This window comes from Lathyrus oleraceus, chromosome 3 (genome assembly GCF_024323335.1).
Source record: "Lathyrus oleraceus cultivar Zhongwan6 chromosome 3, CAAS_Psat_ZW6_1.0, whole genome shotgun sequence".
Taxonomy (NCBI): domain Eukaryota; kingdom Viridiplantae; phylum Streptophyta; class Magnoliopsida; order Fabales; family Fabaceae; genus Lathyrus; species Lathyrus oleraceus.
This window is the reverse complement of record NC_066581.1, coordinates 501,122,305-501,147,936: the sequence shown is the minus strand read 5'-3', so window position 1 is coordinate 501,147,936 and position 25,632 is coordinate 501,122,305. Positions and strand designations below refer to the sequence as shown.

Below are 25,632 nucleotides of genomic sequence, written 5' to 3'. Positions count from 1 at the left end.
ATTCTCCCATTTCAAGTTTCTTGCATATGGACAAGGGCATAACACTGATACCGACTCCTAAATCGCATAAAGCTTTGTCTATTACAAATTTTCCTATATGACAGGGTATAGAAAAACTACCAGGATCTTTAAGTTTAGGAGGCATATTTTGGATTATTGCGCTACACTCAGCAGTGGGTGTAACGGTTTCGTTATCTTCAAGTTTCCTTTTATTAGATAAAATTTCTTTTAAGAACTTAGCATATGAGGGCATTTGTGTAATAGCTTCAGTAAAAGGAATTGTGACGTTTAATTGTTTCAGTAAGTCAACAATTTTTTTAAATTGGCCCGCGTTTTTGGTTTTAATTAGCCTTTGAGGATAAGGGATAGGTGGTTTGTAAGGCGGTGGAGGTACATAAGGTTCTTTTTTTTCTACGGTTTCCTTATTACACTCTTCCTTTTCCTTAGGTTTACCTTCTTCCTCAGTTGACTTTTTAGAGTTTTGGTTCTCAATCCTTGGGTCAGATGGTCCTTCTACCTCTGTACCACTTCGTAATATAATTGCATGAGCGTGGCCTTTCGGATTAGGTTGTGGCTGTCCAGGAAATGTACCAGTTGGGGCAGCAGTAGACGCTTGTTGTTGAGATACTCGCGAGATTTGTGTTTCAAGCATTTTGTTATGGGTAGCCAGGGCATCTACTTTACTTGCTAGTTGTTTAATCTGTTCGCTAGTGTGTACATTCTGGTTTAAGATCTCTTTATTGGTTTGCTGTTGAGAAGCTATGAAGTTCTCCATCATGATTTCCAAGTTGGATTTCCTAGGAACGTTATTGTTAGGTGTAGATGGGGTCGGCTTTTGATATCCAGGTGGTACAGCTGGAGCTTGACTGGGAGCTTGACCTGATGCGTATAAAGCGTTGTTACTTTTATACGAGAAATTAGGATGGTTCTTCCAGTTTGAGTTATAGGTATTCGAGTAAGGATTACCTTGAGCATAGTTCACCTGCTCTGTTTGAATTCCTGTTAGGAGTTGACAATCTGTAGGAGTGTGACCTTGAATTCCACAGACCTCGCAATTTTGAGTTACGGCAACAACGGTGGCTGGAGGTGATACATTTAAACTTTCAATTTTCTGGGCAAGAGCATCCACTTTTGCATTAACATGATCAAGGCTACTTATCTCGTACATGCCACCTTTTGTTTGAGGTTTTTCTACCACTGTTCGGTCGCTTCCCCACTGGTAATGATTTTGGGCCATGTTCTCGATAAGTTGATAAGCGTCGGTGTAAGGTTTATGCATAAGCGCACCACCGGCGGCGGCGTCTATTGTTAACCTTGTGTTGTACAAGAGACCATTGTAGAAGGTGTGAATTACTAACCAGTCCTCTAAACCATGGTGTGGGCAAAGTCTCATCATGTCCTTGTATCTTTCCCATGCTTCGAAAAGAGATTCGTTATCTTTTTGCTTAAATCCATTTATCTGGGCTCTTAACATAGCTGTTTTGCTTGGAGGAAAATATCGGGCAAGAAAGACTTTCTTCAACTCATTCCATGTGGTGACTGAGTTGGAAGGAAGAGACTGAAGCCATCTTCTAGCTTTATCTCTTAACGAGAAAGGAAAGAGACGAAGTCGAATTGCCTCTGAAGTGACACCATTAGCTTTAACAGTGTCAGCGTATTGGACAAATACGGATAAATGAAGGTTTGGATCCTCGGTAGGATTTCCAGAAAATTGATTCTGTTGCACTGCCTGCAACAGCGAAGGTTTAAGTTCGAAGTTGTTCGCTTCGATTGCGGGTGGAGCAATACTCGAATGCGGCTCATCCTGCGATGGAGCAGCGTAATCTCGAAGAGCACGAGCTGGTTCGGCCATCGCTGGTATCGTCAAAGGAAGGAGATTTTTGAGATCAGGAATTTCGATTGGAGGAAGATTGTTTCTAGCACGATACTCCCGAATTCGTCGTAATAATCGGAGATATCGTTCAACGTCGTTGATTCGTAAGTAGTATGGCTCACCTTGTGAGCGAGTGTGTGGCATACAAATCAACGAAAAAGGGAAAAAATAAAAATTGCCTTAGTCTCTACAGCGTAACAGAAGAGTTACGATATCGACTAAATAAAAGTCCCCGACAACGGCGCCAAAAACTTGATCGCGACTTTATGAGTCTATCGGGGTACTAACTGCAAGCGCATAGTCTAATCGTGTAGTTTTAAAAGATATCAATCCCACAGGGACTTAATGAATCGATCTACCGTTTTTCTAGGGTTACTGCGTAAAGCTAAGGCGGATGATACTTTAATGATTAGGGGAAAAAAATAAAACTAAATTTGGATCTAGATAAAATATCAAATAATATGGATATCAGTATGTAGTTTGTCGTATTTGGGGAATCAAATCTTCGTTGGTCTTTTTCTTAATTTTAAAATAAGTCTTTTCAGTAGACACTATTAATTAAAAGTCTTTTCCTCAAACTCTCGCTCTGTTGAATTAGACTATGACTTTATATTTTAACGTACGCTCTCACTATTTCGTTAAATCTAAAATCACTTTTGAAAATAATAGAATCTATAGAAACTCCTTTTGAGAAAATACTAACCGTTTAAACGCCCTCATCTCAAACTCTCGCTCTGTTGACTTAGATTATATGATTAAACTTAAATGCTTAACTCCCGTCCTAACATTTAACTTTTAAAAATAATTTTTGAAAATAATTAGAATTTAATTAACCTTAAAAATTGCTTTCGCCCTGATTTAAAGTTAATGTTCAATTTACACTGTCCAGTTAAAAACTCAAACCGTCGTTCTATTGATTTTAACTTCTTTATGTCTTTTACTCTCGTACAAAAACCTTGGTATTAACTTTGTAAATTGTGACCAGAAAAAGAGTGACTATATTCTGAAATAAATTTAAACCAACTAAATTTGGATTCCTTTATTCCGCTTAATTTACATACCGATATCTAAATTAATTAGCCAGGCATGATAAACATGCATAAACAATAATCATGCATAAATACGGCCATATCAAGAAAACAACATATATAAACAGCGGAACAAAGCATATGTAAATTAAAACGATAAATCAATTAACTAATGAACCTGGAAAAATACTAGAAATCTGGATTTTATCTCCTACGCTTCGATGCTCGAACACTCCACCACAAGTCGGTTGGATTTGTTCTTCATAATTCTCGATCGGATAGGAAAGTAAAAACAAAGAAATAAAATACTATGATCTAACGTAAGGTTAGAACCAGTAAAAATTACACAATAATTTTCGGTGTAGAAACTATCGTGAGAAAGTAGATTGTATGCTTCGGAGATTAAACTAGAAAAAAGAAAGAAATAAGTTGCTTGAAAAATTAGAATGCTGGAAAAATTGTACCGAGAGGAGAGAGAGACCTCATTGGCTTTTGTGAGGTTTATTTATATTAACCTCCCAAAATAACCGTTTCCTAGAATGGGTCTTCAGTGTGGTTCAAAACGTCTACGAGTGCAGGAGAGAATTTAGGGGAAACCGTCCACTCCGTTACGCACGTAAAACCCAAAATATAGGAGTGGAATGTGTGACGTCCGTCACACTATGTGTTACGGTCGTAACACTAGGTCTTAGGACGTGGTGATCGGCACGTGCTTGTTACGGTCGTGACAACAATTTTCTTTGTTCCAAACGTGGGCTGGGCTTTGGTGCTTCAGCTTGCTGCTTTTCCTAGAAAATCTTCTTTTTGCACCCCTTTTCTTTCTTTTTCACATGTGCTTTAATTAATGATACCTGAAGTAAATAATAAGAAAATGCCGAGTAATATCGAATAATATAAAATAAATTGAATCAAATAACGATATAATTTAATTAAATCAAGTCTAAAAATGTGATATAGTTTCATGTTATCAACAAGTCACAGGTTCAAAATAACAGCTTAACAATGATCAATGTTGCAGATGAATTTTAGAGAGATCTTCAAAGATGTATCAGTTGAAGTTTAAATTGCAAGCACTTGGTTCTTCAACAAGTTGGCATTGGCCCAATCCATTAGCTTAGGAAGGTTGCCTAGATTCTAAGTCCATTTGTCCAAGATCAAGCCAACAGTCCACTCAAAAGTTTTTTAGGGTTTTTGTTGTTATTATGTACATTAATGGTCAAAGATCAAACAAACAAGCAAAGTATACACAAACAAAATATATCACACAATATGGTCCAAATGGATAAAGTGAAAATTACATTAACATAAACAATTAGAATGATATGTATGATGGCAAAATGAAATAGAGAGCTAAAAGTAAATTGCATTAAAGTAAAAACTTGAAATTCAAAGTTAATAGTTAGTAAGTTAGAAGTTAGTTTTGTTTTGATTTTCATTTCAAGACATTCTTTGGAGAACACTCAACCCACTTATCACAAGCATGAATCCTTGAACCAAAAACATCTTCCAAAGGAAGGAAAGAAGGTCAAGTATCCACACAATACCATGAGAGAGGGGAGACTTACAACCTCACTAACTAGAATGTTTATGCCTTTTGTGTCACAAATTTAGCGCTATGTTAAGCAATCGTAATTGGACTTATGTAGAAGTCACAACTATTTAAGGTCGGGCAATAGACTTTTGGTGTTAATGCATGTTGGAGACATAGTATTATGAACTATGTTCATGAAACATACCACACACACAAAATATGCAAAAGGGGTGGCCTAATCTCATTCATACTCATGTCAATTTTTAGTCAACTAGCATTAGGACTTTGAGATGTCATAGGCCAAATGGAGATGAATGAATGAAGAAGAGGAATGAGATGAAGTGGAAAGGGGATGAATGAGATCACAAATTGGTCAAAGGAGGACTTTTACCAAATTAATATCATTCATTCATTTTGGGAGATGGAATGTACATTCCATCAATCCCCTAAATCCAATGATATTAACTTAACAAAGTCAAGTCAACCTTGACCAAGGCGCAACAACAAACAAGCAATCTCAAACAAGTCAATACAAATAGTCAACAAAATTTAAATGGCATTTATTCAATTAAAAATAATAAAGTAGTGCATTTAAATCAAATATGTTTTGTCCAATTCCTAAAATCTCATCAAAACACCAAAGAAATGGCCATGAGATTTATCATAGGTCAAACAAGGTCAAAGGACCTTGGAGAAAAAATTTCATAATTTTTGGACATTGAAAAATATTTTTAAACAATTAAAAACAAATGCAAAATCAATTAATTCATGAAAAATATTAATAATGATCCAAAAAATAATTTAAATTCAGAATATGAAAGAGAAAAATATTTGAATTTTTTTTGTGAAAGTCCCGTATTTTTTGGATCAATATTGAATTTAATATGAATTATTGAATAAAATGCAATTAAAATAAAATTTCAGAAATTCTAAAATACGTGGACCATCAGATCTCCCTCATTAATTGAGGTGGCAGATTCGATGATCCAATATGCGCGTTCCACATAGACGTGATTCAACTGCGTGGCAAATATGGTAATCGACACCAACGCTCAGGATTAAAATGTGAGAGGAGGATCATGTGGTTCAGATGCAAGCCAAGTCATCGCCGGAGCCAGAGCTCCGGTCATCTTCTCTGGTGAACCTCACTGGACTGGTCAAGATGAACCATCACTAAAAATAAAAACAAGGACATGATCTTGAAGAAAAAATGGCACTAAACTCGAATCTGACCTCCATTTATTCCAATTCCAAATATATTAAGAGATATGTGGATTTGAAATTTGAGGTACATGAACTGAGTTGCTTCGATTTGACCTCAAAGCAACTCAATCTTCTTGCCTACATTGGTAGGACTTCATACAACCAAAGAATCAATAGAATTGAGCAAGAATTTGAGAGAATCGAATAGTTTAAAATTTCTGAAAATTACCTTCAATTGAGGTCTGAACTTGATAGATCTTGATCTTGCTTGTGCTTGGACTCACTCAACTTGCTTGCAGGAGAAGCATTAAGTGGTTTAGAAGCAATGAAGTCCCTGAGAATTGAATTCCAAAACAGTGGAGATTCAAGCTCAAATTCAAATGAATTTATCAGGCTTATCCTATGAGAAGTGAGGGTTCTCAATGGGGGATCAAAGTTGGCGCAATTGTCTGTGAATTTATGAGCAATTGAAGCTCTATTTATAGCTGAATCATGTGATATTTGCACACTCACTTTCACTTTCCAAATTTGGCAAATGTGATGTAATGATGCATGGGCGTGCATAGGCCCGTGAGATGATGGTTTGAAGTCCATAATTGAAGATCAGATGTGTTGAAGTAGTCTTGGATTGCAAGGCACATGTACATTGATAATGGAAGTTTGATCTATGCCAAATGATATCAACCTGTTTAAGCCATCCGCAGCCTATGCATTTCAAGTCCAAAATGAATGAATTTGAGCTCTTTGGAAAGGTGAGATCAATAGGAACAAGTTTGATGTTGAACACTTTTTCATTTGGAGCTTGGAACTTGGAGAAATTTGAGGTGGAAGTTTGGAAATTTTTGACATATCAAAATGTTTCTAAGTGACAAGCCAAATGTCTCAATATTCCACCTTGCTTAACTTTTTATAGGAGCTTCAAATGAGAAACGTGTCTTCATAAAAGTTATATATATCTCAAAGACCTTCAAAGTGGTCACCAATTTCATGTCATTTGGATTTGAAATGATAGAGTTATGCATTTTTGAAGTTTGGAAAAATCACTTGATCAATGGTATAGGTCAAAAGTGACCTATAATGTACCCTCATATCACATGCTCAAAATAGTTGAATTAGCTCCCACTCTAAACATCAAAGTTGAAGTATACACATTGCATTTGATTTTGAAACTTGGAAATCTTACATATCATAAAAATTGAGAAAGTTATGGCCTTGGGAAGTTGACTTTCAAATTAGGGTTTAGACAAAATGACCTATAATGTTTCAACATAGAAAATGATTTTCCAAGCAAAACTAGCTCTAGGTATAAACATTAAAGTTGTTTAGATTTCCATTTAGAGTAAGTTTGATTTTGGAATTATTTTCATATGGTGACAATTGTAGGAGATAGGGTCTAGGGAGACCCAGTTTTGATCAGATGAATTCATCTGGCCAACTACCATCAACCAACTTGCTAATTTCCAATTCTCTTGACTTTCTTGGTTCATGGTAGATCATATATGCATAAGATGATGAATTTTGAAGTGTCCCTTAGGAAATTTGATCAATTTGTGAGATAGCTTGTTGGAGAAGTTACTCAAGATACCCAATCAAACTAGGGTTTCCAAGGCAAATCACCCTCAAACTCTTGAAGAAAACTTGACCCATATAACATGTAAAGAACATTGGAACTCATATATGATGTTTATAACCATTCTTGAATCAATTCTTGGTTGTACTCTTTGTTCATGAGGGTCTCAAACCCTAGATGTGATCTTGATGAATCAATGAGATCATGCCCTACCTACAAAAGAGTTAGGCAAAAAGCAAAGACATATTTTTGGTATTTTGGTTAGTGAAATGATAAAATACAAGTATGATATAATCACAAAGTGCTTGGTGATCTCTCCCAAAACAAACCCAATGAAAGAGGGGTAAGTAGGATGCCAAGGTATGATCCCAATGCTTATGCTTATGATGGAATTGCATGAGGGATCTTAGGGTCAAAATTGGGGTCTTACAGTTGCCCCTATTTAAGGATATTCTAACTGAGGAGGCGAAGGTTAAAATATTCCTGTCGACTCAGTAGAATGGGCTTAAATAACAACATATAGAAACAAATTTTGGTCCCTAAGAGACCTCATGATGCATATTGTAACACCCCGAATAAAATAAGAGAATTATTTAAATTAAGTTAATAATGTATTTATTAATTTAATTAAATAAATTGAATTATTGGATTATTATTATTATTATTATTTGGAATAATAATTAGTGGAAAATATATAAGTTGGAATAAGGAAAAAGAGTTTTCATTTTTTGAAAAAGGGTTTTACGTGAAAACTGAGAAGCTGCAGAGAAGAGGAGAAAGGGGCAAAGAGGAAGAACCAGAGAGCAAAGGTTGGAGAAGAGCTTGGAGCTTAGAGATTTTGCCGGATTAACTCAGGTAAGGGGGGTTTATCGTCGTTTGATGGGTATTATAGATTAACATGTCATGGGTAGTAATAGCCGTTGAATTGACCCTAATTGGGATTTTGAATGCTGGAAAAATTACGTTGGATGAAACTGTGTTTAGACTGTAATTGAATATGTGTTTGGGTTAGTTGTGAATTTCTGAACGTATAGCTTTTTACGGAAGTTGAATTGGAGGTCCGGAAGTCCTCCAACGGCGGAAAATGCGGAGAACTCTGCATTCTGCCTTGTGTTAGCGCAGGAACTGCTGTTTTGTCTGCGTTAACCGGTTAACCCAGGGCGTTAACCGGTTAACACTGTTATATTTTGTGAAAATGTGTTGTTTTGCCTGCGTTAACCGGTTAACCCAGGGCGTTAAAAATGTTGATAAGTGGTGTTAAAGTTGTTGAAAATACTGAGTTGTAGGCTGGTGAGCCAAAGTTGATTATAAGTTGATTATGTTGAAAACCTGGTTGTGTTGCTATTAGTATTATGTTGTCGGAATTGTAAAGTCGTGTATGCCATGTACATTTCATATGCATTAAGTCGGAGCTTTGCTCACACCACGTTGGCCTGGATTGGCAAAAAATCGGAGCTTTGCTCACACCATGTTGGCCTGGATTGGCAAAATTTTAAGTTGAAAGTTGAAGGCTTATGCCTTGATGCCCACTAAAATGGCAATGATTTTAAGTTGGGAGTTTTACTCCGAATGGTACCACATGCATGACGAGTCGAGTCTCATTTGAGTTGCATTTTATGTTGTTATTGAGTTGCATTTTACGTTGTTATTGAGTTGCATTTTACGTTGTTATTGAGTATGATATTTGAGTTGATGTGCCGTTACTGAATGCAGGATATGATTAGGGTGATTAACGTGTAAATTTACTTAGCATTACATGATGATTTATAATGCTTATTATATCGATTGAGGAACTCACCCTTACAACTATTTTTCAGGTAACGAGTAGTGAGTGAGTAGAAGCTAGTGCCTGGAGTCTAGTGTAGTCTACGTAGTGGGTCGTGCTCTGATAGATGTAACATCGGGACGGGATGTTTTAATTGTTTATTGTTGATTGTTGAACCTTTTTACCTGTAAAACGTTATATGTTTTGAATGGTTGGTTGATTCTATCCGCTGCGAATTTTGCAAAAATGTTGTTTTGATTAAATAAAGAGCATGACAGTTATTATGGTGTGAAATGTTGTGTGACACCCTTGATTGCATATTTACTCTGATTGATATGTGTTATTTTAATTATATATTTGGGGTATTTTAGAAGGGTGTTACATTAGTGGTATCAGAGCAGGTCGGTCCGTCCGGCCAGTTGTCGTGTCGTTACTGTCTAACAATTGTGTAATTGTTACTAGTCTAACTTTTAAGTTGTGTTGTATTGATAAGTTGAAATGGCTGGAAGGAATGACGCTGCAATGGCTGCCGCAATGCAAGCAATGGCACAAGCTGTGCAGAACTTGCCAAATGCTGGTGGTGATGCTGGATCACGTAGCTTGGCGACTTTTCAAAGAGAGAATCCGCCGGTGTTTAAAGGGAAGCATGATCCAGATGCAGCCTTGGGATGGTTGAAAGAGATTGAGAGAATCTTCCGTGTTATGGATTGCACTCCAGCTCAGAAGGTTCGGTATGGTACTCACATGCTAGCAGTCGAAGCTGATGACTGGTGGCTAGAGACTCACGAGAGGTTGACCGTGGCAGGTGAAGCCATTACTTGGGATGTATTCCGTAGGGAATTTCTGAGAAAGTACTATCCGGAAGATGTCCGTGGTAAGAAGGAAATTGAGTTCCTTGAGCTGAAGCAAGGAAACATGTCTGTCACTGATTATGCTGCGAAATTTGTGGAGCTGTCCAAATTTTATCCTCATTACACTGGTGCTGGTGCTGAATTTTCAAAGTGCATCAAGTTTGAAAATGGACTGCGCTCTGAAATTAAGAAGGCTGTTGGGTATCAGAAGATACGCATTTTTACTGAATTGGTTGATAGCTGCAGGATATTTGAAGAAGACAATAATGCTCATTACAAGATTGTCAGTGACCGCAGAGGCAAGCAACATCAAAATCGTGGCAAGTCGTATGATGCTCCAGCTGGAAAAGGGAAGCAAAGAGCTGCTCCGGCTCAGAGGGCTAGTGGGGGAGGTGCTCCTGCTGGTATAGTTTGCTTCAAATGTGGTCAGGCTGGTCATAAGAGTAATGTATGCACTGCTGAAGTAAAGAGGTGTTTTCGCTGTGGTAAGATTGGTCATGCAATAGCTGATTGCAAGCACAAGGAAGTGATTTGTTTTAATTGTGGCGAAGAAGGGCATATTGGAAGTCAGTGTCAGAAGCCAAAGAAATCTCAGACGGGGAGGGTGTTCGCATTGACCGGAACTCAAACCTCCAGTGAGGACAGACTTATCCGAGGTACGTGTTATATTAATGGCTTTCCTCTTGTAGCTATTATTGACACAGGTGCGACTCATTCCTTTATATCTTTGGATTGTGCTGTGAAACTTAAGTTAGAGATATCTGAGATGTTTGGTAGTATGGTAATTGATACTCCTGCGAAGGGTTCAGTGACTACTACTTCGGTTTGTTTAAATTGTCCTTTGAGTATTTTTGGTAGAGAATTTGGGATGGACCTAGTGTGTCTTCCACTAGTGCAGATTGATGTTATTCTGGGTATGAACTGGTTGGTGTTTAACCGAGTTTCTATCAACTGTTTTGATAAGACGGTGGTCTTTCCTGAGATTGAGGAGGGAAGGAGTTTGTTTCTATCAGCAAGGCAAGTGAATGAGGAAGTAGCAGATGGGGCGGAGTTGTTTATGCTGTTAGCGACTCTGGAGGCTAAAGATAAACTGGTGATTGGCGATCTAGCCATGGTGTGTGATTTTCCTGATGTGTTTCCGGAAGAGGTGAATGAATTACCGCCAGAACGAGAAGTGGAGTTCTCGATTGATTTGGTACCTGGTACTAGGCCGATATCGATGGCTCCGTACCGTATGTCTGCTGTTGAGTTAACTGAATTGAAGAGTCAGTTGGAAGACCTGTTGGATAAGAAATTTATTCGTCCGAGTGTGTCACCGTGGGGTGCACCAGTGCTATTGGTTAAGAAGAAAGAAGGTACTATGAGATTGTGTGTGGACTACAGGCAACTGAATAAAGTGACGATCAAGAATCGGTATCCTTTGCCGAGGATTGATGATTTGATGGATCAGTTGGTTGGTGCAAGTGTGTTCAGCAAAATAGATTTGAGATCTGGGTATCATCAGATCCGTGTGAAAACCGAGGATATTCAGAAGACTGCTTTCAGAACAAGGTATGGACATTATGAGTATTTTGTAATGCCTTTTGGTGTGACTAATGCGCCTGGAGTATTTATGGAGTATATGAATAGGATTTTCCATCCGTACCTAGACAAGTTTGTGGTGGTGTTTATTGATGATATTTTGGTGTATTCGAAGTCTGAAGAAGAGCATGCTGAGCATTTGAGAGTGGTTTTGGGAGTTCTACGAGAAAAGAAGTTATTTGCTAAACTATCCAAGTGTGAATTTTGGTTAGAAGAGGTGAGTTTTCTTGGTCATGTGATTTCAAGAGGTGGTGTTGCTGTTGATCCTTCTAAGATAGAAGCGGTATCTAAGTGGGAAGCTCCGAAGTCTGTTGCTGAGATTCAAAGTTTTCTTGGCTTGGCTGGTTATTATAGGAAGTTCATTGAGGGATTTTCTAAGTTGGCGTTACCATTGACGATGTTGACTAGGAAGGGGCAAGCGTTTGTTTGGGACTCAAAATGTGAAGAAGGTTTCCAAGAGTTAAAGAGAAGGTTGACTACTGCTCCTATTCTGATATTACCGAGTCCGTCGGAATCATTTGAGGTTTACTGTGATGCTTCATTGTTGGGTTTGGGTGGTGTGTTGATGCAGAATAAGCAGGTTATAGCTTATGCTTCGAGACAGCTGAGGGTTCATGAGAGGAACTATCCGACGCATGATTTAGAGTTGGCAACTGTGGTATTTGTCCTGAAGTTATGGAGGCATTACTTGTATGGATCAAGATTTGAGGTTTTCAGTGACCATAAAAGTTTAAAGTATTTGTTTGATCAGAAAGAGCTGAATATGAGACAGAGAAGATGGTTAGAGTTTCTGAAGGATTATGACTTTGGTTTGAATTACCATCCGGGTAAAGCAAACGTAGTGGCTGATGCATTGAGTCGGAAATCATTACATATGTCTATGCTAATGGTTAAGGAATTGGATTTAATTGAGCAGTTTAGAGACTTGAGTTTGGTGTGTGAGAGTACTCACAATAGTGTTAAATTGGGAATGTTGAAATTAACAAGTGGTATTCTGGATGAGATCAGAGAGGGTCAGAAATCCGATGTGCTTTTGGTTGATAAGTTGACTCTGGTGAATCAGGGTCAAGGTGGTGAATTCAGAGTTGATGAAAATGGTATTCTGAAATTGGGTAAGAGGGTGTGTATTCCGGATGTTGCCGAACTTAAGAAGAGTATTCTTGAAGAAGGACATCGTAGTGGGTTGAGTATTCATCCTGGAGCTACGAAGATGTATCACGATTTGAAAAAGTTATTCTGGTGGCCGGGAATGAAAAGAGAAATTGCGAGCTTTGTTTATTCTTGTTTGACTTGTCAGAAGTCAAAGATTGAGCATCAGAAGCCGTCTGGGCTAATGCAACCGTTGGCTATTCCAGAGTGGAAGTGGGATAGTATCAGTATGGATTTTGTTTCTGGGTTACCGAGGACAAGTAAGAATTTTGAAGCTATTTGGGTGATTGTTGACAGATTGACAAAGTCGGCTCATTTCATTCCGATCAGAATGGATTATCCGTTAGAGAGATTAGCTGAGTTGTATATTGAGAAAATTGTAAGTTTGCATGGTATTCCGTCGAGTATTGTTTCGGACAGAGATCCTAGATTTACCTCGAAGTTCTGGGAAGGTTTGCAGAAGGCTTTGGGAACTAAGCTGAGATTGAGTTCTGCATATCATCCGCAGACTGATGGTCAGACTGAGAGGACGATTCAGTCACAAGAGGATCTGTTGAGGGCTTGTGTTTTGGAAAAGGGAGGTGCTTGGGATTGTTATTTACCTTTGATTGAGTTTACCTACAACAATAGTTTTCATTCGAGCATTGGTATGGCGCCGTTTGAAGCTTTGTATGGTAGGAGATGTCGGACACCGTTATGTTGGTATGAGTCCGGTGAGAGTGTTGTGGTTGGACCGGAGATTGTTCAACAAACTACGGAAAAGATTAAGATGATTCAGGAGAAGATGAGAATTGCTCAGAGTCGTCAGAAGAGTTATCATGATAGGAGGAGGAAATCACTTGAATTCCGAGAGGGAGATCACGTGTTTCTTCGTGTTACTCCGATAACTGGTGTTGGTCGAGCTTTGAAGTCGAAGAAGTTGACACCTCGATTTATTGGTCCTTATCAGATTTTGGAGAGGATAGGAGAGGTAGCCTATCGTATCGCTTTACCGCCGTCACTTGCGAATTTGCATGAGGTTTTTCATGTGTCTCAGTTGAGGAGGTACATTCATGATCCGTCGCATGTGATCCAAGTAGATGATGTACAGGTGAGAGATAACCTGACTGTTGAAATATCGCCTATGAGGATTGAGGATCGAGAGTTGAAGCAGTTGCGGGGTAAAGAGATTGCCTTAGTGAAAGTAGCTTGGGGAGGACCAGCAGGTGGCAATGTGACTTGGGAACTGGAGAGTCAGATGAAAGAGTCTTATCCAGAGTTATTTGCTTGAGGTATGTTTTCGAGGACGAAAACTCTTTTAGTGGGGGAGATTTGTAACACCCCGAATAAAATAAGAGAATTATTTAAATTAAGTTAATAATGTATTTATTAATTTAATTAAATAAATTGAATTATTGGATTATTATTATTATTATTATTTGGAATAATAATTAGTGGAAAATATATAAGTTGGAATAAGGAAAAAGAGTTTTCATTTTTTGTAAAAGGGTTTTACGTGAAAACTGAGAAGCTGCAGAGAAGAGGAGAAAGGGGCAAAGAGGAAGAACCAGAGAGCAAAGGTTGGAGAAGAGCTTGGAGCTTAGAGATTTTGCCGGATTAACTCAGGTAAGGGGGGTTTATCGTCGTTTGATGGGTATTATAGATTAACATGGCATGGGTAGTAATAGCCGTTGAATTGACCCTAATTGGGATTTTGAATGCTGGAAAAATTTTGTTGGATGAAACTGTGTTTAGACTGTAATTGAATATGTGTTTGGGTTAGTTGTGAATTTCCGAACGTATAGCTTTTTACGGAAGTTGAATCGGAGGTCCGGAAGTCCTCCAACGGCGGAAAATGCGGAGAACTCTGCATTCTGCCTTGTGTTAGCGCAGGAACTGCTGTTTTGTCTGCGTTAACCGGTTAACCCAGGGCGTTAACCGGTTAACACTGTTATATTTTGTGAAAATGTGTTGTTTTGCCTGCGTTAACCGGTTAACCCAGGGCGTTAACCGGTTAACACTGTTGCGTTTTACCAGAAAATGAATTTTGTCCTGCGTTAACCGGTTAACCCAGGGCGTTAACCGGTTAACACTGTTGGAAATCAGAAAAATTGATATTTTAATGTTGTGAACATAATTGGTGATTAGCCTATTATCGTTAATTTTGATGAGTAATTCTGTTGGGTTATGTTATGAAGTGTTGATATAAAAATGTTGATAAGTGGTGTTAAAGTTGTTGAAAATACTGAGTTGTAGGCTGGTGAGCCAAAGTTGATTATAAGTTGATTATGTTGAAAACCTGGTTGTGTTGCTATTAGTATTATGTTGTCGAAATTGTAAAGTCGTGTATGCCATGTACATTTCATATGCATTAAGTTGGAGCTTTGCTCACACCACGTTGGCCTGGATTGGCAAAAAATCGGAGCTTTGCTCACACCACGTTGGCCTGGATTGGCAAAATTTTAAGTTGAAAGTTGAAGGCTTATGCCTTGATGCCCACTAAAATGGCAATGATTTTAAGTTGGGAGTTTTACTCCGAATGGTACCACATGCATGACGAGTCGAGTCTCATTTGAGTTGCATTTTATGTTGTTATTGAGTTGCATTTTACGTTGTTATTGAGTTGCATTTTACGTTGTTATTGAGTATGATATTTGAGTTGATGTGCCGTTACTGAATGCAGGATATGATTAGGGTGATTAACGTGTAAATTTACTTAGCATTACATGATGATTTATAATGCTTATTATATCGATTGAGGAACTCACCCTTACAACTATTTTTCAGGTAACGAGCAGTGAGTGAGTAGAAGCTAGTGCCTGGAGTCTAGTGTAGTCTACGTAGTGGGTCGTGCTCTGATAGATGTAACATCGGGACGGGATGTTTTAATTGTTTATTGTTGATTGTTGAACCTTTTTACCTGTAAAACGTTATATGTTTTGAATGGTTGGTTGATTCTATCCGCTGCGAATTTTGCAAAAATGTTGTTTTGATTAAATAAAGAGCATGACAGTTATTATGGTGTGAAATGTTGTGTGACACCCTTGATTGCATATTTACTCTGATTGATATGTGTTATTTTAATTATATATTTGGGGTATTTTAGAAGGGTGTTACACATATGATATGAATGCAAAAGTGAATGCTCTGTGGGGAAATATTGCCACAAAGGAAAAGAAATCAGAGAGACCGAAAGTCCGCAGGAGTATAATGCATTCCGTAAGGAAAACTCACTGGGGAGATAGATACTCTGAAGGGATAAAAGGGACTTATGCGTAGGCCAGGCCTCGAATTAAAACTACTGGGGGACTTGAGGAAATCCATACAAAATGGAAAGCCTCGGCCGGGGAAAAACAACATCTGCAGGGGATACGAATAAGTCAGGATAAAATTGAGGTACTCGAATCATGCAGGGGAAAAACTATTCCACTAAGGAAATGCGCACTCAACTCAACTGGGGAGGAATAAACTCCAACACAGGAGGAGCAGAAATCTTTTATCTACTACCTGTTACTAGGTAAGGAGATAATAAAGATATGACAGAGAGAACATCCGTCATCGGTTAAGATGAATATATCATGGATGACTCGCCGAGGAAATGCCAAGAGGGAGTATTCATTACCGGTTACTGGGTAAGAATAGCCTTGCTGGGGAAAACTGTAGAAAATAGGATTTACAACTACCAGTTACTGGGCAGAAAACCACGGGTGAGAGTATCCGTCATCGGTTAGGATGAACATATCAAGGATAAACTCAATAAGGAAGAAAATCCGTCATCGGTTAGGATGAACATATCAAGGATAGACTTTCCTGGGGATGTTAAGGAGAATACCCGTCATCGGTTAGGATGAACATATCAAGGATATACCAACTTAACAAAAAGGGTAGGGGACCAAAATATCTATCTAGGTAAGAGCTAGAAAGAAAACGGTCAATCAAGACTCAACCCAATGAGGACATAACTCAAGGGGAGAAATTCCATCCAGAAAATTTGCTGGAGAGGAAACTGAAATAACAATCATCCACAAGGAAACAAACTCAGTGGGGAAATGGAGAAAGGTTAAAGTCTTTCTGCTTAAGGGGTTGACATTCTACAATTGAAAGAGGACATACACCATATTTGATATGGGGATAAAGTACCGCCATAACAGAGAATGAGAATCTCAATCAAATCAAACATGAAGATGCAGGATATGCAAATTATGAAATTATATGAATGTATATGTATATGTATATGTATATGTATATGTATATATGCTGATTATGCTGACAAAATGATCACAAAGGATACAGAGGCGTCGCAAAGAATTGAACCACCGGTACAATCCTCGGCCAATCCACAAATTATGGAGACAATAGCTGGAGAACAGAGAGATCAACATCCTAAAGACTCAACCCTAGCTAAGGGCAGAGGAGATATGCTGAGGATAGAACAACCAATATGCTGGAAATTTTAGGTCAACACCATAAAAATGGGAGACAACCTGTAAGACCCCAATTTTGACCCTAAGACCCCCCATGGCATCATAACATTGCATTTGCATAGCCTCAAGGATCATAAGCATCTTGTTTCCCTTTGCCTTTGGGTGGGACTCCTTGTGATTGGTTTGAGATCACCAAGCATGCTTGAATTATATATCATTGTTTCTCTTATTTTTGTTTACTAACCAAAAGCACAAAAATGTGTCACTAACATCTGTTGTTTGAAGCTTGAGTATCATCCAAGACCATTTGTGGGTTCTATCCGGGTGATCAGTCAACACAAGGGAAAGACTTGAGTTATTGTCAATAGGTTCAAATGAGGTATATTCATCATTCTGAATGCTAATCTCGAAGAAGCAAAAAGCAGAGCCTGAGCTGTCATGTCCGCTAGGCGAGCAGCATGGTTCTCTTAGCGAAGAGGACTGTCATGCTCGCTAGGCGAGCAAATCCTTCGCTAGGCGAAGGGCACGCGTTTTCAGAAAATAACAAAAAGATTTTGGGCTTGAGTTACCCTCATTTGAGCCCACCAGCCACGAAAATCAGCTATAAATACTAGAGTTTCAATTGAAACAGACACTGGAGAAAAAGAGACAGAAAGACAAAGAGGCAGAGGAGAGCCCTAGGAACTAATCTGCAGTGACCTCCGAACAGCTCTGAAAAGTTCACTCTGACTCACACACTTTTTCGCCTCCGCCTCACGCAAACCCTAACATTGCTTTGCAAACCCAGCCGTGCCATTCAATTTTAATCGGTCTCTCTCATCAGGTTTGCCATTATTCCCATTACTCTATGCTTTGAAGTTGAATACTCTGAATGTATGAGGTAACATTAGATTTTGCCCACGGGTTTATAATTGTGCATGAATATGTAAACAATGCCTTGAATGTTTAATAGTTTCGTATCTGAGATGGATGCCATAGGGTTTGGAGTCCCTAAAATCGTACTGTTATCAATGGGAAATCCAGAACCCGCAGGCGTTCGCTAGCACCTTCGCTAAGCGAGCCTGTAGCGAAGCTTCGCTAAGCTTTCGCTAGGCGATGCAGTAGCGAGCGTGACAGTAACTGTTTTTATCTGTTTTGCTCTAATCTGTCTTGTGTTTGTCATGGCATTTTTTTCACCTGATTCTATCATATTACTCTAACCTGTTTGTTGAGTGTTTGCGAGGGCTCACATACTCTTGCAGAGAGAGCTTGCTTGGTATTCCCCTTTATTTGTGGGATACCACCTGGAGGTTTATTCTGATTTCCTGTACTGACTCACTTTCTTTGATGGTGTTAGCTTGGAAGGATCTCTGGTTTTCTTATTCCTTTATTTTGTCCGCATTTTACCACTTTCTTAACTGGAAGACCTCGATAGGAGGCAATGTTTTGTGTGTTTATTTTATACAGGTTCCTTCGTCCATGACTCCTTTTTGCATGCGCGTTCCTAAAACGCAAACAAATCCATTGATTTTTCTTCTCCTAAAAACACGTTTACTCCTTCTACTATAGGCGAGTAAGTCTCCAAAGGTCGAGCATCCGGTAGATTGCGTAGTAACGTCGTTCGCCCCAAATCTAAACCCTTAACCCCGTAGTTAGTCGAACTACGTTTTGCTCTGATTTTCATCCCCGATGAGATACGTAGGCATAAGACGCGATGTCTTAGCGAGCACACTCCTCCTTAACCCCTAGGTAGCCGAGCTACGAAGACTCTGATTCTCAGATTCAGATGAGATACGTATGCAATGGATGCGACATCCGTGCGAGTCATTTCTTTTTGACCCTTTCTTTTAGTAAGTAGTACATTAGATAAACACGTACACACTTTTCTCATCCCTTCAATCATGTTTGCACAATTAATTTTTCATAAACAACCTTCACAACAAGTGTGAAAAGGGCTCCCTAGGAGTACCTAGGATGTTTTGGGTGCCTAACACCTTCCCATTGCATAACCAACCCCCTTACCCAGATCTCTGACATTTTTACTAGTTTTTGATTCGATAAAACTTTTAGGTTTTTGTTCGCTTTCTAACCATTCCTTTGGATAAATAGAAGTGCGATGGCGACTCGACTTGTATGATTTACCTTGGATTTAGCCAATATCTCTAATGGTAACGAATACCCCGCTACAGAAAAGTGGCGACTCCACTGGGGAGGAATTATCCTAGTGGGTTTTTGACTACTTTTCATATTTGTTGTATTGTATTGTATTTTTTTTTTGTGACATATTTTTGTGCAATTTGGGATTACTGTATTGTATATAATGATTGATTTGCTTGATATTAATTCCTTGTGTGCTTGGTGATCTTTGTGAGATGAGTTCTATACCCGGACTCGAGTGCACTTAGGATAGGAGAATGGAATAGTCTTGTCGACTTGTGTGGAGTTATTCCTTAGCAAGTTGACTTGCAAGTCCATTCACTTGGTGGAGGTCATGTTGGGATCAATAATGTCACACAAGTAAGTTGTGGTTAGACATTACTTTTTCCAATATAGACCTTGGAAGCCAAGGACCTTAGTTTACCAAACCCATCTTGGCCTATTTGTAGGATGTAGTGTGAAAGTCGTTCAAGTGTAAGATTTGATACGGTTGTTACGCAATACTACACTCATAAGAGTCTCTCTTGAGAATATTTTTGGAATACGAGTAGTCGTTTCTCCGATAATATCCAAAAGATGGGATGATGACTATGGGAACCTTTTGTAGAACATGTTTGGTAGGTTTAAACCTTAGTACACTCCCTTTGGGTGGTTCTTAACCTAAAATCCATGCTCGTGACTTGCAACAAACCCTTGATTCATGGTTGATCCGTTCAGGTATCCTTAATATCAATGGAACTTGGGTGTTGATAAGGTGTAAACCATAATCCACCAAAATGGATGATTGATATTAAGGATAATATGATCCATCCCATGACCTTTGTTTGGTGTGCTTTGCTTGATCCTTGAGTGTGATTGTTGCATTCATGCATTCATGCACCCATTTGCATTCATATCATCAAAATAATAAGAAAATTTTCAAGGAACTTAAGAGCTTTATTTGCAAAATTCTCAGACATGGAAAGACAAAGAAGGAACACAAAGAAGTACAGTTTCAGACAACCAGATTTGAAAGAGTTAAGGAATTTGACATCTTATGTATTAGATCCCTTGGGTTTCAAGGCTCATTTCGGGAAGCTTCTTCCTCTTCTGACCACTCAGGTGGATGAAGGATTGATGAGTGTATTGGTGCAGTTTTACGATCCTTTGTACCGTTGCTTCACGTTTCCGGATTTTCAGCTTTTGCCTACACTTGAGGAGTATGCTTATCTTGTGAGTATACCTGTATTGGATCAGTTATCGTTCAGTGGCCTGGAAAGGGTTCCTACTTCTCAAGAGATAGCAGACATGTTACACATAGATGAATCTCTGGTTGATGCTCATATGACTACCAAAGGTGGAATTTAAGGTCTCCCTTCTGAGTTCCTCATTGCTCAAGCTACTATGTATGGGAAGGCCATGAGTGAGGACGCCTTTGAGGCCATATTTGTACTTCTCATCTATGGGCTAGTGTTATTCCCCAACATCGACAAGTTTGTGGATATGAACGCTATTAGGATTTTCTCTACTCTTAATCCTGTTCCGACTTTGTTGGGCGATACCTATTTCTCTTTGCATATGAGGAATACAAAGGGTGGTGGTGCCATTGTGTGTTGTTTGCCTCTGTTGTATAAGTGGTTTATTTCTCACTTACCTCAAACGGTCGCTTTTAAGGAGAATAAAGAATGTCCACGGTAGTCCACGAGACTCATGTCTCTCACTAATGATGATATCTCTTGGTACAACCGTGTGTATGATGGTGTACAGATTATCGACTCTTGTGGTGAATTCTCCAATGTACTTCTTCTTGGTACATGTGGTGGGATTAACTACAACCTTGTTTTGGCACGTCGTCAGCTTGGGTTCCCCCAAAAAGATAAACCTAATAACATTCTGTTAGAAGGTGTGTTCTTTCAGGAGGGTAAAGATCCCCAAGGCCTGAAAGCCAGAATGGTCAGCGCTTGGCGCAAGATTCATAGGAAAGGAAGGAAAGAGTTGGGTCCTAAGAATTGCATCGCTTTGGAGCCTTACACTGCTTGGGTAAGGAAGAGGGCGTCTGAGTATCTCATGCCTTACGAGTATCTGAGACCTACACCTTTGGTTATGGCTGGGCCTTCAACCCTCCCTAATCAAGGAGTAGAGGAGTTGAGAGACGAAGACCGTTCACGTGCCTGGATCCGTGAACGTGAAGAGTTGCTCCAGCAGATTAAGGAGAAGGATGCGTTGATTGAGTTTCTTGAGCATCAGGCTATTGATGATCCTGATGATGCATGGACTTCTCTACTTCCTCAGTCTTTTAAGTTCTGGAAGAGGAAGTATGATCGACTCGCCAAAGAGAAAGCCGATGTGGAGGCAGCCTATGAGAGGGAGGTGAAGGGGCTTCGTGCATCCTATCTTCCTGTGTCCCGAGCTTTAGATGATTGTTTCTAGGGATCCATAGGACGATTATTTTCCTTTTCTCTTGTATATGATTGACGATGTTGCACTTCTTTTCCCTGATATTATTTGATGAGATATTTCCATATGTGATAAAATGCTTAATGTTTCCAAAATTTGCAAATAAAACTCTAAAGTTCCTTTGAAATAAAAAAAACAACAAATCATATGCACAAACATTGCATGCATCATATGCATAAGCAGGTTCTGTTTCTGATCCCTTGCCCTGTGGTCTAACTCTGTGTCCTTCATTTATTTTGAAGACAAGCTGACTCACCGGTACTACACTAGAGCCAACATTTCAAGACTGATGGATCACTTAGAGCAAGAGAACCGCGAGCTGAAAGAGGAGGTTGCTGCCGTTTTAGAAGAAGATACAAAGGATTCTGGCAACTTCATCATCCCTGGAGGGGTCTGCAATAATTGGGTCGCTGTGGATATTCCAACAGTTATCCATAAGTCAAAGTAATGTTCATTGTGTTAAAAAACCCTCCTCCCATGCCAAAAGGAAGAGGGATGACATTGTTGGCGCATAAATACAATGATATTTTCATTCAATAAATTCATGTTAGATGTTTGTTTTTCCAATTATTTTCCCTTTTTGCTTTTTGCATGAAATTGGTGATCACATAAAACCTATAAAAAAAATAAGAATAAAATCGATCTTTTCATCTGCATAATGATTTGCCTTGTTTGAATTCTAAAGCTTTTCATATCCAAAAACATTATGTAGGTTGATTTCTAGACCCATTGAACATAATGACCCAACACCATCTCCCAATTTTGAATTCCCTGTATTTGAGGCAGAGGAAGACGATGTTGAAGAGATTCCTGATGAGATCACCCGTCTACTTGAGCATGAAGAGAAGATCATTCAGCCAAATCTCGAGAACCTGGAAACAGTCAACTTGGGGTCTGAAGATTGTGTGCGAGAGGTAAAGATTGGGGCACTTCTGGAAGAATCTGCTAAGAAGGGGTTGATTAAGTTTCTACGAGAGATGATTTCCCTCTACCACATATTGATATGTTGGTAGATAATACAGCTAAATTCAAAGTCTTCTCGTTTATGGATGGATTTTCCGGATATAATCAGATTAAAATGGCACCCGAGGATATGGAGAAGACAACATTCATCACACCTTGGGGAACATTCTGTTATCGAGTGATGCCCTTCGGTTTGAAGAACGTCGGAGCCACGTATCAACGAGCTATGACTACCTTGTTTCATGATGTGATGCATAAATAGATCGAGGTATATTTTGATGATATGATCGCTAAGTCAAGAACGGAAGTTGAGCATGTAGAGCACTTGTTGAAGCTTTTTCAGCGTTTGAGGAAGTATAAGCTTCGTCTGAATCCCAACAAGTGTACATTTGGAGTCTGTTCTGGCAAGTTATTGGGCTTTATTGTCAGTGAGAAAGGTATTAAGGTTGATCCTGCAAAGGTCAAAGCAATATGAGAGATGCCTACGCCCAAAACTAAGAAGCAAGTCCGAGGTTTTCTTGGCCGCTTGAATTACATTTCCAGATTCATATCCCACATGACTGCCACATGTGCGCCAATACTCAAGCTCCTCCGGAAAGATCAGTCTCATGATTGGACCGAGGATTGCCAGAAAGCTTTTGATAGTATTAAAGAGTATCTGTCTGAACCTCTATTTCTATCTCCGCCCGTGGAAGGGAGACCCTTGACTATGTATCTGACAGTTCTTAAAGACTCAATGGGTTGCGTCCTTGGCCAGCAAGATGAATCAGGGAAGAAAGAGTATGCTATCTACTACTTGAGTAAGAAGTTCACCGATTGTGAGTCTCGATATTCAATGCTTGAGAAGACATGTTGTGCTTTGGCTTGGGCTGCTAAGCGCTTACATCAGTATATGTTGAATCATACCACTTGGTTGATATCCATAATGGACTCAATCAAGTGTATATTTGAGAAGCCTGCTTTAACTGGAAGGATTTCCCGTTGGCAGATGTTGTTGTCTGAGTATGATATTGAGTATCGAGCTCAGAAAGCTATTAAAGGTGGTATTTCGGCTGACCACTTGGCACATCAACCAATTGAGGACTATCAGTCGGTTCAGTATGACTTCCCATATGAGAAGATTTTGTATTTAAAAATGAAAGATTGTGATGAACCCACGCTTGATGAAGGGCCAGAGCCTGGTTCCAGATGGAGTATGGTATTTGAAGGCGTTGTAAATCAGTATGGAAATGGTATTGGGGCAGTGATTACTACATCTCAGGGCACACATATTCCTTTTACAGCAAGGCTAACTTTCAAGTGCACGAATAATATGGTTGAGTATGAGGCATGTATTATGGGATTGGAGGAATGCATTGATCTTAGAATCAAGCATCTTGATGTATATGGTGATTTGGCCCTCGTCGTTAATCAGATTAAAGGTGAATGGGAAACGAATCAGCCTGGTCTCATTCCATATAGAGATTATGCGAGGAGGATTTCAACGTTCTTTACTGAGGTTGACTTCCATCATATTCCTCGAGATGAGAATCGGATGGCAGACGCTCTTGCTACACTTGCTTCGATGATTGTGGTTAAACTGTGGAATGAAGTTCCCAATATCACTGTGATGCGCTTGGATAGACCAGCTCATGTGTTTGCAGTTGAAGAAATGAAAGATGATAAGCCATGGTATTATGACATCAAGTGCTTCCTTCAGAATCAGGTTTACCCGCCAGGGGAATCTATAAAAGATAGGAAGACTCTGAGGAGATTATCAGGAGGTTTCTACCTCAATGGCGATGTGCTTTATAAGAGAAATTTTGACATGATTCTGCTCAGATGCGTGGATAGACACGAAGCAGACCTGTTAATGACTGAGGTCCATGAGGGTTCGTTTGGTACTCATTCCAACGGACATGCCATGGCTAGAAAGATGTTGAGAGCAGGCTACTATTGGCTGACAATGGAGTCTGACTGCTGCAGATATGTGAAGAAATGCCACAAGTGTCAGATCTATGCGGATAAGATTCACATTCCTCCGACACTTTTGAATGTAATTTCATCACCATGGCCTTTCTCCATGTGGGGAATTGACATGATTGGCATGATAGAGCCGAAAGCGTCTAATGGACACAAATTTATTCTCGTAGCAATTGATTACTTCACCAAATGGGTTGAAGCGGCGTCATATGCAAATGTAACCAGGCATGTGGTCGTGAAGTTTATCAAGAATCAACTCATATGCCGTTATGGTGTGCCAGATAAGATCATTACTGATAATGAATCTAACTTGAACAACAAAATGATGAAAGAGTTGTATAGTGAGTTCAAGATTGCGCATCATAATTCTTCTCCTTATAGACCCAAGATGAATGGGGTTGTTGAAGCTGCTAATAAGAACATCAAGAAGATGGTTGTTACGTATAAAGATTGGCATGAGATGCTACCATTTTCTTTGCACGGATATCGTACATCTGTCGGCACTTCAATAGAGGCAACCCCTTTCTCTCTTGTTTATGGCATGGAGGTTGTACTCCCAGTAGAGGTGGAGATCCCATCAATGGGAGTCTTGATGGAAGCCAAGTTGACTGATGCTGAATGGGTTCAGAGTCGTTATGACCAGCTGAATTTGATTGAAGAAAAGAGATTGACTGCCATGTGCCACGGTCAGTTATATCAGCAAAGGATGAAGAAAGCTTTTGATAAGAAGGTCAAGCCTCGTGTGTTCCGAGAAGGTGACCTTGTACTCAAGAAAGTCTTGTCTTTCGCGCCCGATTCCAGTGGCAAGTGGACTCTAAACTATGAGGGTCCATATGTTGTTACGAGAGCCTTTTCAGGCGGTGCGTTGATACTTACAACTATGGATGGGGAGGATTTCACTCGTCCTGTGAACTCAGATGCAGTCAAGAAATACTTCGCCTAGAAAATAAAAAAAAACAGAATGGCTCGTTAAGTTGAAAACCCGAAAGGGCGGCTTAGGCAAAAAAGAGCGTCTCGGTGGATTGAAAACCCGAAAGGGCGATCCAGGCAAAAGTTAGAGACATAAAAAATGAATATATGCATCCCACTAGATTGAGTACCTCATCCTGGGGCAATCTAGGCAAAAATTAGGGATTTGGCAAGTAACTGCATCATGACAAGACTTTGTTCTACAACTGTCG

The 25,632-nt window shown here is 39.3% G+C and overlaps 1 non-coding gene across 1 annotated transcript; it reads left to right on the top strand.

Moving 5' to 3' along the window:
* The first annotated feature begins 1,367 nt into the window (after positions 1 to 1,367).
* On the top strand, positions 1,368 to 1,474 carry LOC127133111 (small nucleolar RNA R71). Its single transcript, XR_007807105.1, has one exon. It is a non-coding gene; the product is annotated as a small nucleolar RNA R71 (small nucleolar RNA).
* The last annotated feature ends 24,158 nt before the right edge of the window (positions 1,475 to 25,632 follow it).